Source organism: Marmota flaviventris, chromosome X (genome assembly GCF_047511675.1).
Source record: "Marmota flaviventris isolate mMarFla1 chromosome X, mMarFla1.hap1, whole genome shotgun sequence".
In the NCBI taxonomy this organism is placed as follows: Eukaryota; Metazoa; Chordata; class Mammalia; order Rodentia; family Sciuridae; genus Marmota; species Marmota flaviventris.
Window position 1 is genome coordinate 21,401,515 of NC_092518.1, and position 14,630 is coordinate 21,416,144.

At 38.4% G+C, this 14,630-nt stretch overlaps 1 pseudogene; it reads left to right on the top strand.

Moving 5' to 3' along the window:
• Window positions 1-307: 307 nt before the first annotated feature.
• LOC114085944 (DDB1- and CUL4-associated factor 8 pseudogene) lies at window positions 308-1,993 on the top strand (annotated as a pseudogene).
• The last annotated feature ends 12,637 nt before the right edge of the window (window positions 1,994-14,630 follow it).

The window sequence follows — 14,630 nt, forward strand, 5'->3', positions numbered from 1 at the left end:
CCTGGAAGAAAAGATACCGCGAGAGATTATAAGGTACAAAGCCTTCTGAACTTCATCGGCCACCATCCTGTAACTGCCTCAGGCAGATATTTCCGGTTTTCCTTCAGCCTAGCGGTTGGAATTTTGTTGCCGCTAGGCTTTCCGTTCCGTTTAGGGTTTCCTGCCTCCTTCCCTTATGCCCTAGCAGTCCGCTTTTCCTCATTCCAGCCAACCACTAGAAACATCCTTCAAAATATCTGATCCCAAGAGCCGCCCAACTGCCTCACCAAACTTAGAAAATAGAAGCCCGTTTGGTATCTCTGAGGAGATGTCTGGCTCAGAGGCGGGGAGAGATACCTGTTCAGAGGTCGAAAAGGAGGCCCCAAAATTGATGGCGGAATTGACTGGAGATGGCGATGTCCTTACCCATGTCCGCACAGGTGAAGGAGCAGACCCAGAAAGTTCAAGCGACACTGTCGATTTTCACACTGAGGAGGACTTTCACCATTTTGTCAGCAGTGAGGAAAGCCTGTACCATCACCACCTAGAGGAAGAGGAGGAGACCGAGGAGGAAGATGAAGAACGACAACAGCTTCAGGTATGTGCGCAGTACCGGGAGAACAACCATGAGGATGAGGATCAGGCCCTGGAGCAATGGGTGACTTCAGAGACATCTGCCCTCCCGCGACCTCACTGGCAAGTCCTTACTGCACTCAGGGAGCGGCAGCTGGGTTCCAGTGCTCGTTTTATATGTGAGGCCTGTGGGTCAAGAATCTTTGTGCAGCGTTTCAGCTTCCAATATGGCCTTGAGGGCCATTTAAGTTGTGTGAACACTGTGCATTTTAATCAACGTGGCACCTGGTTGGCTACTGGTAGTGATGACCTACGGGTGATCGTGTGGGATTGGATAGGGAAGCGGCCAGTACTGGACTTTGAGAGTGGCCACAAAAGTAATGTCTTCCAGGCTAATTTCCTTCCTAATTGTGGTGATTCCATCCTCGCTACGTGTTCCCGTGATGGCCAGGTACGGGTGGCAGAACTATTGGCTCCAACATGTGGGAAGAACAGTAAGTGTGTGGCCAAACATAAGGGAGCTTGTCACAAGTTGGCCCTGGAGCCAGACTCCCCTTTTAAGTTCTTAAGTTCAGGTGAAGATGCCATTGTTTATACCATTGATCTCAGACAAGGGCAGCCAGCTTCAAAAGTGGTGGTAACAAAAGAGAAGGAGAAGAAAGTGGGACTATATTCAATCTCTGTGAATCCCAGCAATACCTACCAGTTTGCAGTGGGTGGACGAGATCAGTTTGTAAGGATTTATGACCAAAGAAAAATTGATGAGAATGAGAACAATGGAGTACTTAAGAAATTCGTTCCTCATCACATGCTCACCTGTGATTTCAAAACAAGTATCACCAGTCTTGTGTACAACCATGATGGCACAGAGCTCCTAGCCAGCTACAGTGATGAAGATATTTACCTCTTCAACTCCTCTGACAGTGATGGAGCTCACTATGTTAAGAGATATAAGGGCCACAGAAATGATGCCACAGTGAAAGGTGTCAATTTCTATGGCCCCAGAAGTGAGTTTGTGATGAGCGGTAGTGATTGTGGACACATCTTTCTCTGGGAGAAAACATCTTGCCAGATCATTCAGTTCATGGTGGGAGACAAGAAAGGTACGGTCAATTATCTTGAAGCCCATCCTCACCTACCTGTGATGGCAACTTGTGGCCTGGACCACGATGCCAAGATCTGGGCACCCACAGCTGCAGCCTCCACTGAGCTTACTGGGTTAAAGAATGTGCTTAAGCAGAACAAGCAGAAAAGAGATATAGATAACTTGTACAATCCTGACATGTTTGACAGTCACAAGCTTTGGTTGCTCACAAGTCACCTTACACAGAGAAATCATTACCAGCACTGGGGAGGTCCTGGCCTTCAGGGCATGAGTGCAGACTTACTTGAGTCTTCCAGCACCTCAGATACATCTGAGGAAGAAGAAAGCCAAGACTGAATGCAGTGCTTGTCATCCTGAGGGATTCATCCCCCCTCAAGCTAGATGCCACCTCAGTGGACTTCAGAATTTAGTTTAAATATAGATTTACCTTTTGTCGGTTCTGTTTTCTGTAGGATATACTAAGAAACATTTTTATTATTTCCTTCCTCTTTCCTTTCTCTTTCCTCCTCCTGCTTCTTTTATGCTCTCTTTACTCATGATCCTTATGTGAATATATAAGTAAATTGGTTACGCCTCTCTTTCTTCCATTTTAGTTCACCTCTAAAATTTCCTAATTCTGGTATCTACCTTCTCATTTCTGATACTATAGAAATTGCCAATTTAAAATATTTAGTAATTTAATGCTGATTAAATTTAAGTTCTTCATTTGACCCAAAAATTTCAGAAATATGTTTGCGCTTAAGAAATAAAGTTAGATAAACAGTGTTTTTCTTCCTTGAATGCTGACCCTTGACCATACATATACCAAACACAATTTGTGTGTGTGTGTGTATTATAGAAAAGGAAATGAGAAGAAAAGGTGGGTAGGTAACTTCCTAACCATATAATTCACCCCCTTAGAATAAATAACTTGGTGTTATCCACATTTTCTGAATACATATATTAGTAATATTGAATAATTTGATAAATTTGGTAAAAACTAAATTAAACTTAACCCATATGATATTGTTTATATACTGCTCTTTCAATTTTCTTTGTTTTTTGTTGTTGTTTTTTTTTTTTTTTTTGAAATCTCACAGGATCACCTTCCAGTGAGAACTCCTGGGACAACCATCTTCTATAACATGCTAACTAGGAATGTAAGAATTCCTCATAGTTGACATACCATTTAAGTTAACTTACTAATAGCATTGTTGCCATAAAAGATTTTTTTATACTTATAAACATTTGATGTGACCATTAGAAAAATCCTATTAGACATTTGTGCACTGTTTAAAATTCTTGCAGAGATTAAAGTATTTAAAAGGTATTTTAGCCACATTTAAAGTAAATTTTGAATGTCTAATTACTATTCAACAATATACTTTAAAAAAAAATTTTTAGTTGTCAATTTTTCCTTTATTTTACTTATTTATATGCCATGCTGAGAATTGAACCCAGTGCCTCAAACATGCTAGGCAAGTGCTCTACCACTGAGCTACAACTCCAGCCCAATAATATCCATTTTTTTACAAATATTTTTAGTTGTAGATGAGTATGACACATTTATTTATTTATTTATTTATTTATTTTTATATGGTGCTGAGGATCAAACCCAGTGCCTCACACCTGCCAGGCGAGTGTTCTACCACTGAGCTACAACCCCAACCCCAATAATATCCATTTTTGTTTTACATTTTTTTGTATAACTAAATGCATATCATTTTCCTCCAAATACAAACTAAATAACACATCCTTGTTTTCAGACTTTTGTTTAGGGAAAAAAAAATTATGTAATGAAACATCCCGTGACCTGACAATAGCTTTCCTCTGGTTATACTTCCTGAAATTGGTGTTATCACTCCTGTTTGAGGTCCAAATAGATAAATTTGCATAGTGCGATTAGATTTTGGAATGGATGATATCTTGAGCAAAGTTCCTGTTCACCGAGATTCAAAGTTAGGGACCTGGGGATTCAGCAAGCAGAGAAGCCCCTATCTGTCTGCTGTTAGGAAAGGACCTTAATAGTCAACAAAAGGGCACTTACTTAGATAACCCAGTGATTCTGAGCATTGCGTTTTAAAACAGGACATAAAGAGAATTATAAACTATGATCTCAACTTTTGGGCACCCTGTGTAACTGGATGGGATGTATATTAGCAATATTAACAAAACATTGAAAAAGCATCATTTGGGATTTCAAGTGACACTGAGTGTCAGAACAATGGCAAAAAGCACATTAGTTAGGTAGGTCTTTTTCCACCTGCTGTTTGTGAACAGCTCTTCCTCTGTGGGGAATTCATGCCCTATCAATTTAGCTAAGCTAAAACTGTTCAGGGTTCCCTGCTTGTATCTCTGGATTGCTTGTGCTATGATGCATTTGGCAAAAGATTTGGAAGGCAAAGGTAACATAGTAGCCATATTTGTTTTATGCTCAGACAGTAGGAACCAGGGCATCAGGTGTTGCTGCAGCTCATGCACATTTTGCTTATATGCTGGCTTACCTTGTTGGTATGGAGTAGCATCTGGGCCTAAACTACTGTAGCTTCCCCTCATATCCTCCTTTAACGTCACCAGCTCCATGAAAAAGAGTGCCTGCTTTTCAGGCTGGAGAGTCATATCAACAGAGCTGGAGGTCAGGAGGCACTGAAAGATCAACATGGATTCCAGTCTCTTTGTTGTCCCAGATAATACTCATGGATTCCATTTATCTTTGCTTCCTCCACTTTATATCCATCTCTCCATCCTCATTTCCCTACTGATTTCAGGTTCCAACATCTGAACAAAGACAAACACTGTACTAAGAACTGCTTAAGCAGCTTCCACAACTAAATACGATACAGACCCTATTATAATTTTGTAAGTCCCTTGTTAAATATGTATGTTTCTGCTTCTCTGATTGAAATCTGTGTGATAAAACCTCAACTCTACATACTTTGCTATATTTCAAGGTCTTGAATATTTGCCATTTGGAGGAATTAAAGTTCCCTAAAGGATTGTGTGTATACACACACACAAACATACACCCAAAAGGAGGGAATTATATTGAAGGTACAGTTATGATTATAGGTAAAAGGCAAGTTAGTGAAGTAATGGTTACAATTTTTAATTTATGCACATATGGCCTTATAAGTATATAGAATATAACAATACCTGTCATGAGATGGTGGGCAAAACTAACAATTTTCTCAATTCCATAAGCAGGTGAAACTGCACCTTTAGTTTTAATTTTTCAACACTAATTATTTTCATTCCAACACGAAATGTCTATAGGACAGGTCTGTGTAGGCCCTCATGGCCTTTATGCAATATTATAATTGTCTCCTAATTATGCACAGAATTTAACCACATAAAGTTGTAATAGATGCCAAACTATTATTTTAAAAAGACATCTGTTGGCAGCCATTCCTTTAAAAGACAGGTGTAGAAAAGAATAGAAATGGAAAAAATATAATGGAGCATAATTACTGAAGGGCAGACCTAAAATTTTTTGGAGAGTTTGAATAATCCAGCAGAAACCTTCATCACTGCTAATTCTAAAATCAATGAACCAAATAAGAATGCAGTGAATCCACAGTGGATTTGATATTAGATATCCTGTGATCAACTCCTATGAACTTCACTATCTTAATTTGTCTCAACTTCACTCTCAAAAGTAAAACGTGAGGCTTGAAATTTTCAGATTTAGTTCTCATGTCCTTATGGAGCATTTAATATGTATTTGTTTGCTGGTTAGTGAGAGATCAGAGAAAAACTTTCTTTGAAAGTTTTCATTAAAAGGGGGTTTGGAAGGTCCCTATCATGCTGCTTCATTCAGAATACAACATGTATTATTTCTTCCAAGTTTTAGCAGTCTCTGTTTCTAGCACCATTATATAGACAATCGTGTATGGAAATTAAAGACACATACTGTCAAAAGAATATTCAAGTGTAATTTCTCAGTGGTTCTTTATAAAAACCATGTTAAAATTGAGGAAAGGAAACTTAAGTTTAGCGAAGTTAAATGTATTCTCCAAAATCATCAGCTAAGAAGGTGGAAAGAAGGGGCTCAAATAGAATTTTACAACTAAATTAATCCATAGAATAGTGGTACACTCATCATTGTTTTAGTTCATGACAATCTAATTTAGTCAAGGATAGAAATTGAGAGCCTAATGGCTCAGAGTCTCTTATGACATTTAAAAATTATTTTCCATCTATTAAGGTGGCCATAATCTCACCTTAGACTTCTGTCAGCTATATGAGAAAGCAGAAATGGCAGCCATATTTAAAATGCAAGCCTCTTGAATTGAAATGGAGGTCACTGAAAAAAAATCAAGCAAATCAATAACAAAGTCTAAAAGAAAACAAATTAAAAATATAAAAAACTACATATTGGGATAGGGACAGTATTTCAATTCTCAGCTACATAATAAATCTGGAGGACATTATCTGAAAAGCTTGTTCTTACAAAGCTCTCTCTAGAATCAAATTCAAATAACAACTCATACTGGTTGACTGGCTGTATGGATTATTCCGCTAAAAAACTGTAATGGGCCAGATAATCTAAGGGCTATCTTCCTCATTTGACAGGTATGACCACCACTATGAGGGACTAAGATCCATGAGAAATGAATAAGGGCATTTGTAAAACTTTTAAAAATATGAAAATAAATAAAAATTAACATCATCATATAAACCAAATATTTGAGGAGGGAAGATTTTTTTTCCACATGATTTCTCATAGTACTCCCTCTCAACAAAAAATCCCTATGAAAATTTAAGCATTATGTCACCTTGTGCTTCCATATCTCTGTCACTTTGACTTGACTCTCTTGCTTCCCCTCTTATAAGATCCTTTTGATGACATTGGGTCTACCCAGATAATCCTGGGTAATCTCCATATCCTAAGATCTTTAAATTTCATTACATTTGCTAAGTCAAATTCTCACAGGTTCTGGGGCCACTTCAGGAAATTAAGAAAGAGCAACTGTATCTCAAAGGATTAAATTTTAATATATGCTAACTAAAAAAATTTCAAATAGAATGTTAGAGAATCTTGGAATGGAATATGGACAATGATAAATGGATCAAACTATATTACAAATGTATGACAAAACCTTACTGAAGCAAGTAGGAGAAAAAGTAACTGACTTAAATAACTAAAGTGTTGTTTTAAAGGGCAATAATAAAACTAGAGCAAATGGGGCTGGGATTGTGGCTCAACGGTAGAGAGCTCACCTAGCATGTGCGTAGCCCTGGGTTCGATCCTCAGCACCACATAAAAATAAATAAATAAATAAATAGTGTCCAATGACAACTAAAAAATAAATATTAAAAATTAGGAAAAAAACACTAGAGAGAAGCTAACCAGTTGGTAAGTTTGTTTCTCATTGAAGTTTGGGCTACTAATTTTTAACCTGCTTTTCATGTATCATTGGGTCTGAATAAACCAGTAAATGGATGACAGAATGTGAGAATAAAGTTTCTCATTGTCATAAGAAATTATAGATAAGCAAGGAAGGAAAAGTAGATGAACTCTCCACTTCTGGATTACAGACATCATGTATGATATCATCTATCATGATATCATACATGATAGATGCATAAATAACTTTAGAAAGGTGGATATACATCAATTAATGTCTCTACACAAAATTCATAATTCTCTCCACTGAGAGACTCTGGGATAAGTGACAACTTGGTAGCAACACACATACCCAGAACCCAGATCTTGATTTCTAATACTAATCTACAATAAAAGGAACCAAGAATCCTTGAAGAAATGGCTGAATATAGGACTAGGGTGGGGAATACAGGAGATGAACCTTGAGCATATTGAAGTGCTAGATGGCAAGCAAGTTTCCAAAGGATGGAAACATATCAAAGGGGTACATAAAACAAAAGAAAAAGTTCCCAAAAGTCAAAGCTAAATAAATTTGATAAAAAATGTGGCATTAGTTACAACTCAAAGTATAAATTTTTATGAATCTACACTGATATAAATGAATGAATAATTAAGAAAATGGGCAAGAAGTTACAAATCTCCCCACAGAAAAATTTGAAATATCCCAAGTAGATACTCCTTCCAAAGATGGAGGATTATTCCCCTCCCTCTTTGAATGTGGGCTAGATTTAGTGCCTTGCATCCATATAAGTGAGTATAAAAACAGGAAAATATAGTCACTTCAGAGTAAAGAATTATGACAAATATGGCTTGACTAAGAAATGTAGGTTAATATCACCAGTGATAAATCATATTGATATAATATGCCTACAATATGATACAATGATAAAGACATTCACCTCTACAGTTATTCTTATCCAAACCACATATAACACCAGTCTAGCCATGATATAAATATCACACAACCCCAAATTGAGAGATATTTTACAAAATGTCTGGCCAGTATTATTCACAATTTCTAAGACCATGGACAACAAGGAAAGAATGAGAAACTATCATAATAATATAAGGAGACATAATGGTGATTGGTAATGTGGTATACAGGAGGAGATCCTGGAACAAAGGACATTAGTGGACAAAGTGGTAAAATCTGAATGAAACTGAAGTTTTAATTAATAGTAGTGAACCAGTGTTAGTTTCTTCGTCTACTTTTTTTTTTTTTTTTGGTACTGGTTGTTGGGTGTGTGGGAGATTCCCCCTTCTCGGAGAACATCATGGAATCCTTTACCCCTCCCTCTTCTCTCCAAAGAGCGCCAAGCCAAGAGGGCCAAATCCAAAGGTTTCCTAGACCAATCCCCACAGGACACAGTGTCTGCTCGCTGTTCCTGAGTCACCCTGGCAATCAGCACCCACCAAGTCCCCTATGCAACCCTTCTTAAGCCAAAGCTTGTAAACACACGCTCTCTTCTCTCTCCTCTCTTCCCTCTTCCTCTTCTTTCTCTTTTTCTTTTCTCTTCTCTCTCTGCCCTCTTCCTCTCTTCCTCTCTGCCCTCCTCCTCTTCTCTCTCTGCTCTCTGCCTCTCCTTTGGGCAGCCCCCCAATAAAATCTCTCGGTTGAATCTCCATTTTTGGGTGAGTCATTCACCTTTCACTGGGGATTGAACTCAGTGGCACTCGACCACTGAGCCACATCCCCAGCCCTATTTTGTACTTTATTTAGAAACAGGGTCTCACTAAGTGGTTTAGTGCCTCACCATTGCTGAGGCTGGCTTTGAACTCGAGATCCTCCTGTCTGGGCCTTCCCAGGCACTGGGATTACAGATGAGAGCCACTGCACCCCACGGTTTCTTAGTCTTAACAACTAAACCAACTATTACAGTTTGGCTACGAGGTGTCCCCTAAAAGCTCATTATTAATGCAGGGATATCTAGAAGTGAAATGATTGAATTGTGAGAGCCATAACCTAATCAGTCCATCCTAGTTTGAACAGGCTGGCTGGGTGGTAATTGTAGGCAAGTGAGGTATTGGCAGCCAGAGGTGAGTCACTGGGGGTGTGTCCTGGAAGTGTACATCTTCCCTGTGGCTCCTCCCACTTCATATCTCTCTCTGCTTCCAGGCTGAGGGGAGCCACTTACCCTAAGTTATTCTGCTTCAGCTTGTACCCACAGCATCTGTGCACTGAGACCTCTGAAATGGTGAGCCTCAAATAAACTCTCCCTTCTCTTAAGTTGTTCTTGTCAGGTGTTTTGGTCACAGCAATACAAAAACTGACTACAACTAAGGTCATGGAAGATGTAAACATTAGGGGGAATTGGTTGAGGGGTATATGAAGACTATTATCTTTGTAATTTTTCCATAAATCTAAAATTATTCCAAAGTACTGAAAAAAACCCTGTTAAATATAAATAATAATAATAATAATAATAATAATAAACCCTTGGGGGGAAAAATCCCTGACTATATAATAATAATGAAATAATAATTCTGATATTTATCGTGAGTAGAAATAATTTAGTTCCCTTGGGTTTTGCAGTCTATACTTATTTTGTGATTCGTGCTTAGCAATTTTCATTATTTGTGACCTTTTAAAATGTCCTTTTATTTCACTCTCTATTTTGTTCAGTGATGTACTTCTGCTAAGTTACTTCTAATAGAAGTTCAATTAAAAACTGTAAATTGAGGGGCTGCAGTTGTGGCTCAGTGGTGGCGTGCCTGCCTGGCATGCATGAGGCACTGGGTTCGATTCTCAGCACCACATACAAATAAATAAAATAAAGGTCCTCAACAACTTTAAAATATTTTTTAAACCCTGTAAATTTTGAAATAAAGATGAAAATTTCAAAGGACAACATTTAGTAAATTCCAAATATAGAGAAAATTTCTTAAAGGGAGACACATTAGCAAACTAAATTGATGAGTACTTAGTATTTGAGGAGTATATGAAGTATTCATGCATAGCTTCTTTAGTTAAACCATTGATCATTTAACACAGCACTTGCATATTTTGGAGCATATAATTTTTTTTCCAAAATCTTTAAAATAGAAGTAAATCTTTAAAATAGAAGTAGAGTGAAAGCCAGAGTTTGTTGAAAGATATATAGGAGAGAATGTAAAAATGATGAGTGTAAGCAAATCTTTCAAGAAGTTTTGTTATGTAGAGGAACATAAAAATGGAGTATTAGATGAAACAAAACAATTAAGGAGGATTGTTACCACCTATTTTTTTTCTAAAGATGGAGGCTAACAGAATAAATATGTTGACAGTAAACATCTAGGAATGAGAGGGTAATTAATGAAGTAATGATGTAGGACATAGTGGAAAACTCCCCAATTCAAGCCCTTGAGGAGATAGAATCTAGAAACCAGTGAAAGAATAAACTTTCCTAGGATTAAGCCAGATTTTATAACTTCAGAGGCAACTAAATCAACAGGTATGGTAGTAGGAAGATGAGTATGGGGAGTCTCATATTACTGCTTTGACTCCCTGTCCAGTAAAATATGAGATAAGGTCATCAGACTAGACTCCAGTGGGAAGAAGTTTTGTAGTTTTAAAAAGAGTGGAAACTACTGGAACTTATTTTCTCAGAACATAGGAAAGTGAACTTACTAGGGAAATGTACCCTTTCCCAGGAATTTAGGATTTCAAAAATAAAATCATGACTAAAAGAATCTGCCGTGGCCATCACCTTAATGAATGCTATTTGAAATGCAAATGTAGCTTGGAAATGGATTTTTAAAAAGATGTACATTAAAACCTTGCTCCACTGGAGTCAGCAGAGGTGCTTTCTCTGATTTAGATAACAGACATTATCTGGCATTCATGTGCAATGTCAAATTGGTTTCATTTAAGATTCATTTTGTAATTTTAATTTCCATCACAATCTTTATAAAGACTTCTGTTGATTATGCAGACACATGTGCATAGAGAAAGCACTCAGAACTCCAGTGTTATACAAATCTAGGACCTTCCTGGAGTGATCAGGAAAAAAGCCTTCTGCAGAGTATGATCACAGGCAGCAACGCTTTAGTACCATTTTAGAAACATAGTTATATTAACACTAGCTCTCAGGCATACTGGCCTAAAGCCTGAGAATCTCTGTAATGAGTATTAGATACTCCATTATGATAAATTAACCATACCAATAGAGTCCAGAACAGTGTGTAAAGAAAAAGTTTGGTAAAACAATCCCCTCAATTTCTGAGTATAGGTGTGTTTTAAAGAAAACAGTGGGGTAATGGGATTGCCATTAAAGGCTAGAACTCTCCACTGAAATCAGAAGTCACATTAGGGCAATTACTATATTAGATCCAATTGAAGGGCAAAGACAATAAGGCAATTAAGGCAATTATTCTTATATTTTAGCACAGGAATCACATGTGAGCTTTGTGTAAATCATCATTTTGTTAAACTCTCATATTAATTCTACTCATGTATTAACTATATATTATCAGATTGTCTATATGTTCTATTGTATTGTTTGTAATCAATTATTCTTTAATTTATCCTTTTGCACTATTTAGACCTCTTATTTCTCTCATTGTTTTCCACATTGGCTAGGTTCTCCTGAAAAATATTGAATGGTAATGGTGTTAATATGCATATTAGTTTGTGCTGCAGTCTGGCTGGGCACAAAATAACCGAGCCGCCACACAGCCTTGTAGGTTCAAACAGCAACCTTTATTTCCAAACTCTCACTGGCACTCTCCACACACGCTCCCGGGAACCTCTCTCTAACACCACCCACGCGGCTCCTCCAGGCACACACCACACCAACCGGAAATCCCTCCTCCGGACCTTCCTCAACCAATGCAAACCCTCCAGGAATCCCTGGGAGAACTCCAAAGTAGCCAAGAACTCCAAAGCAGCGGGCGCCCCCCCCACTCCCTGAGGCAGCAAGACCCACCCCATTGCCCTACCATAAAGGTCATATATACAATACAATCAATCCAGCATCACAGCAATTATATATAGCTTTACTCAAATCATCATTTCAATGGTTCGCTGGCGTCACCTTTCAAACATTCCCTCTGGCAAATGCCAGGCGTCATTCTGACCTGCTGTGGCTCTCCACAAGTTTGTACATACCATGGGTAAGTTGTGTATATTAAAATTCACAGATTGAAAATATAAAGACCACAACCAATATGATAATACAGATATTTCCATCACCCCAGAAAATTTCCTCACACACCATAGCCTCCATCCTGGGTAAACCTGTTATTTTAGCTTCTAGGTTTACAGATTACTTTCACTTGTTCTATAACTTCATATACTTGAAGTCATAGTGTATATTGGGTTGTATGTGCACTCTTTCACTCACTGTGATACGCAAATGAATGCCCAAAGGATAATTTCAAGTAAAGACAGACCCAAATTTCTTACCACCTTTTTCAATTGAATTTACAGAGTTTGCAAGAATTTGAGAGAAGGTTAGGATATTTTTCCTTCACATAGGAGATTCCAGGGGTCTTTTTTTCCCCTCTTTTTATTAACTTAATCTTTTTAACTGATACATAAAATCATAGAATTTGCACATATTAATGGGATACCATGTAAACATTGTTTGAAACATGATATATTGCTTATTCTTTAAATTAGGTTAAACATTTATTTCATCAAACATTTGTTATTTCTTTATAGTAAAAAGTTTTGAATTCCTTTCTTCTGGCCTTTTGAAACATACAGATTGTTATTGTTGTCTATAGTTACCCTACCATGTAGCAGCATGCCAGACTTTCTTGCTCCTGTCAGATAATTTACAGTTACACAGTATCTGACTAAAACTTAATTCTGACTGTAACTGCAGGAAGCCATCTATGATTCCTGTATGAACTAATAGACTGTTGGAGCCATTAGGCCGGGAATCCCAGTCTTGGGAACTCCCAGAAGGAACCCCCTGGTTCGAGAATGCTCAATTCATGTTGGCCCCCTGGTCTAGCTCACAGCTCAAGTTCAAACACAGCCCCAGAGATGGAGTAACCTGCTAGAGCCAAACAGCCTTCTTACTCCCAACCCCTATTCTGTTTTTCCTGAAGAAGCTCCTACCAATCCCTTTTGATCTGTAGATCACTTTTGATCTATACCACTATAAATAAAGCAAGTGCAGGTTCCTTGGTTAGAAGCCTTACCCCTCCAATGGGTTTAACCCATCACTTCCCTCACTCTTTATATTTCTAGTCTTTTGTCTTTATTTCATGGTACTATTTCCATAGCTTTATTTTGCAGCCAGCCATCCCTCAGATGGGTACCCATTCCCTCACCCACGTGGGACATAAGCAAGATGTAACTTAGTACCCATTGATCAACCTTTTACTATTCCTTTCTGTCCCGTTCTCCCCAGCATCTGGTAACTGAAGGATATAGACAATAGGTCCCAGGGAGGGAACTTCCCTTTGTCCTTTTGGGTCCTCATACTCACAGGACAGTGACTTCATATTATGTTCCTCAATTTGATGTGGGAGGCAAGCCTGTTAATGCTCTGGGTGATTTCTCCACTACAGAAAATAAATAATTTGGATTCCTGAAATAGGACAGATTAGGGGTAGTTTTACTCTAATTAACTGGAGACATATTTTTGGTCTTTTTCCTGACAGATTAAGGGAGTACAGGAGAAAATGTGTCTTATGAGAGTCTAGAGAAGGTAGTCTAATTTTAAAGCTAAGGGAGCTCTATCTAGAGAACCTCACAGAGTTTCAGGATCTGGTCACAAAAGACTCTTCCTTCAGGAAACTTGGTTCCTATAATCAACATTATTTTGTGCCTGCATTTCTCCTGCAGTGAGCAGGTAGTTTAATAAGGAATGTGATATATCCTGTCCTCAGAGGCCAGGCAGGGCTTCAGGTAAACTGCTTTTTGGAAAAGAAAGCATGTGGGGACCAGCATTTAGTATGCTGTCTCCTCCCCCCATCCTGTTTCTCTCCTCCCCCATCCTGCCTCTCTCTTCCCCCATCCTGTTTCTCTCCTCCCCCATCCTGCCTGTCTCCTCCCCCATCCTTATATGACTAGTGACAAAAGGTGGGCTACAGGTAGAGTGATCCAAGGGCAGAAAGGAGGCCGCCCAGGGGTACTTCATTAACAACTCCTACAACTACCTGCAGGGAAGAACAATTCCATAGAGGTGGTAACCTCAGTAGCAGGTAGAGAGGGGGAAGTATCCTGAGGATCAACATTTTTTTTCTTCCTGAATTAGCCCCCATCTTTCTGACCCACTCATTTATTACCTACACTGACTGGATGATGATTGCTCTGGCTGCTTTGAGCTGAGAGGGGGCAACACAAGGAAGCAGTTAGGGTTTCCCTTTTAGGAATGTTTTGGTCAGTGGAGGGGTCCGGTCCATGGTAAAAGCCTGGTTCGGAAAGAATGGGTTGTAAAGTCATCTAGGGTGGTGTATGCTTCTATGAGAGGAACAAAAAGACATGAGTACTGGAATGAGATTAATATATAAATGTTGCAGCACCTGGAACATGTCAGTGAATATCATGATGACAGAAACCACTAACCTCTCATTAGGTACAAGAGGTACATTGTTCCCATAACAAGGCCAGTTAGGACAAGGGCTTCATTTGGGAATATAAATCTTTAAGGATATTAGTTACCAGAGTTATCA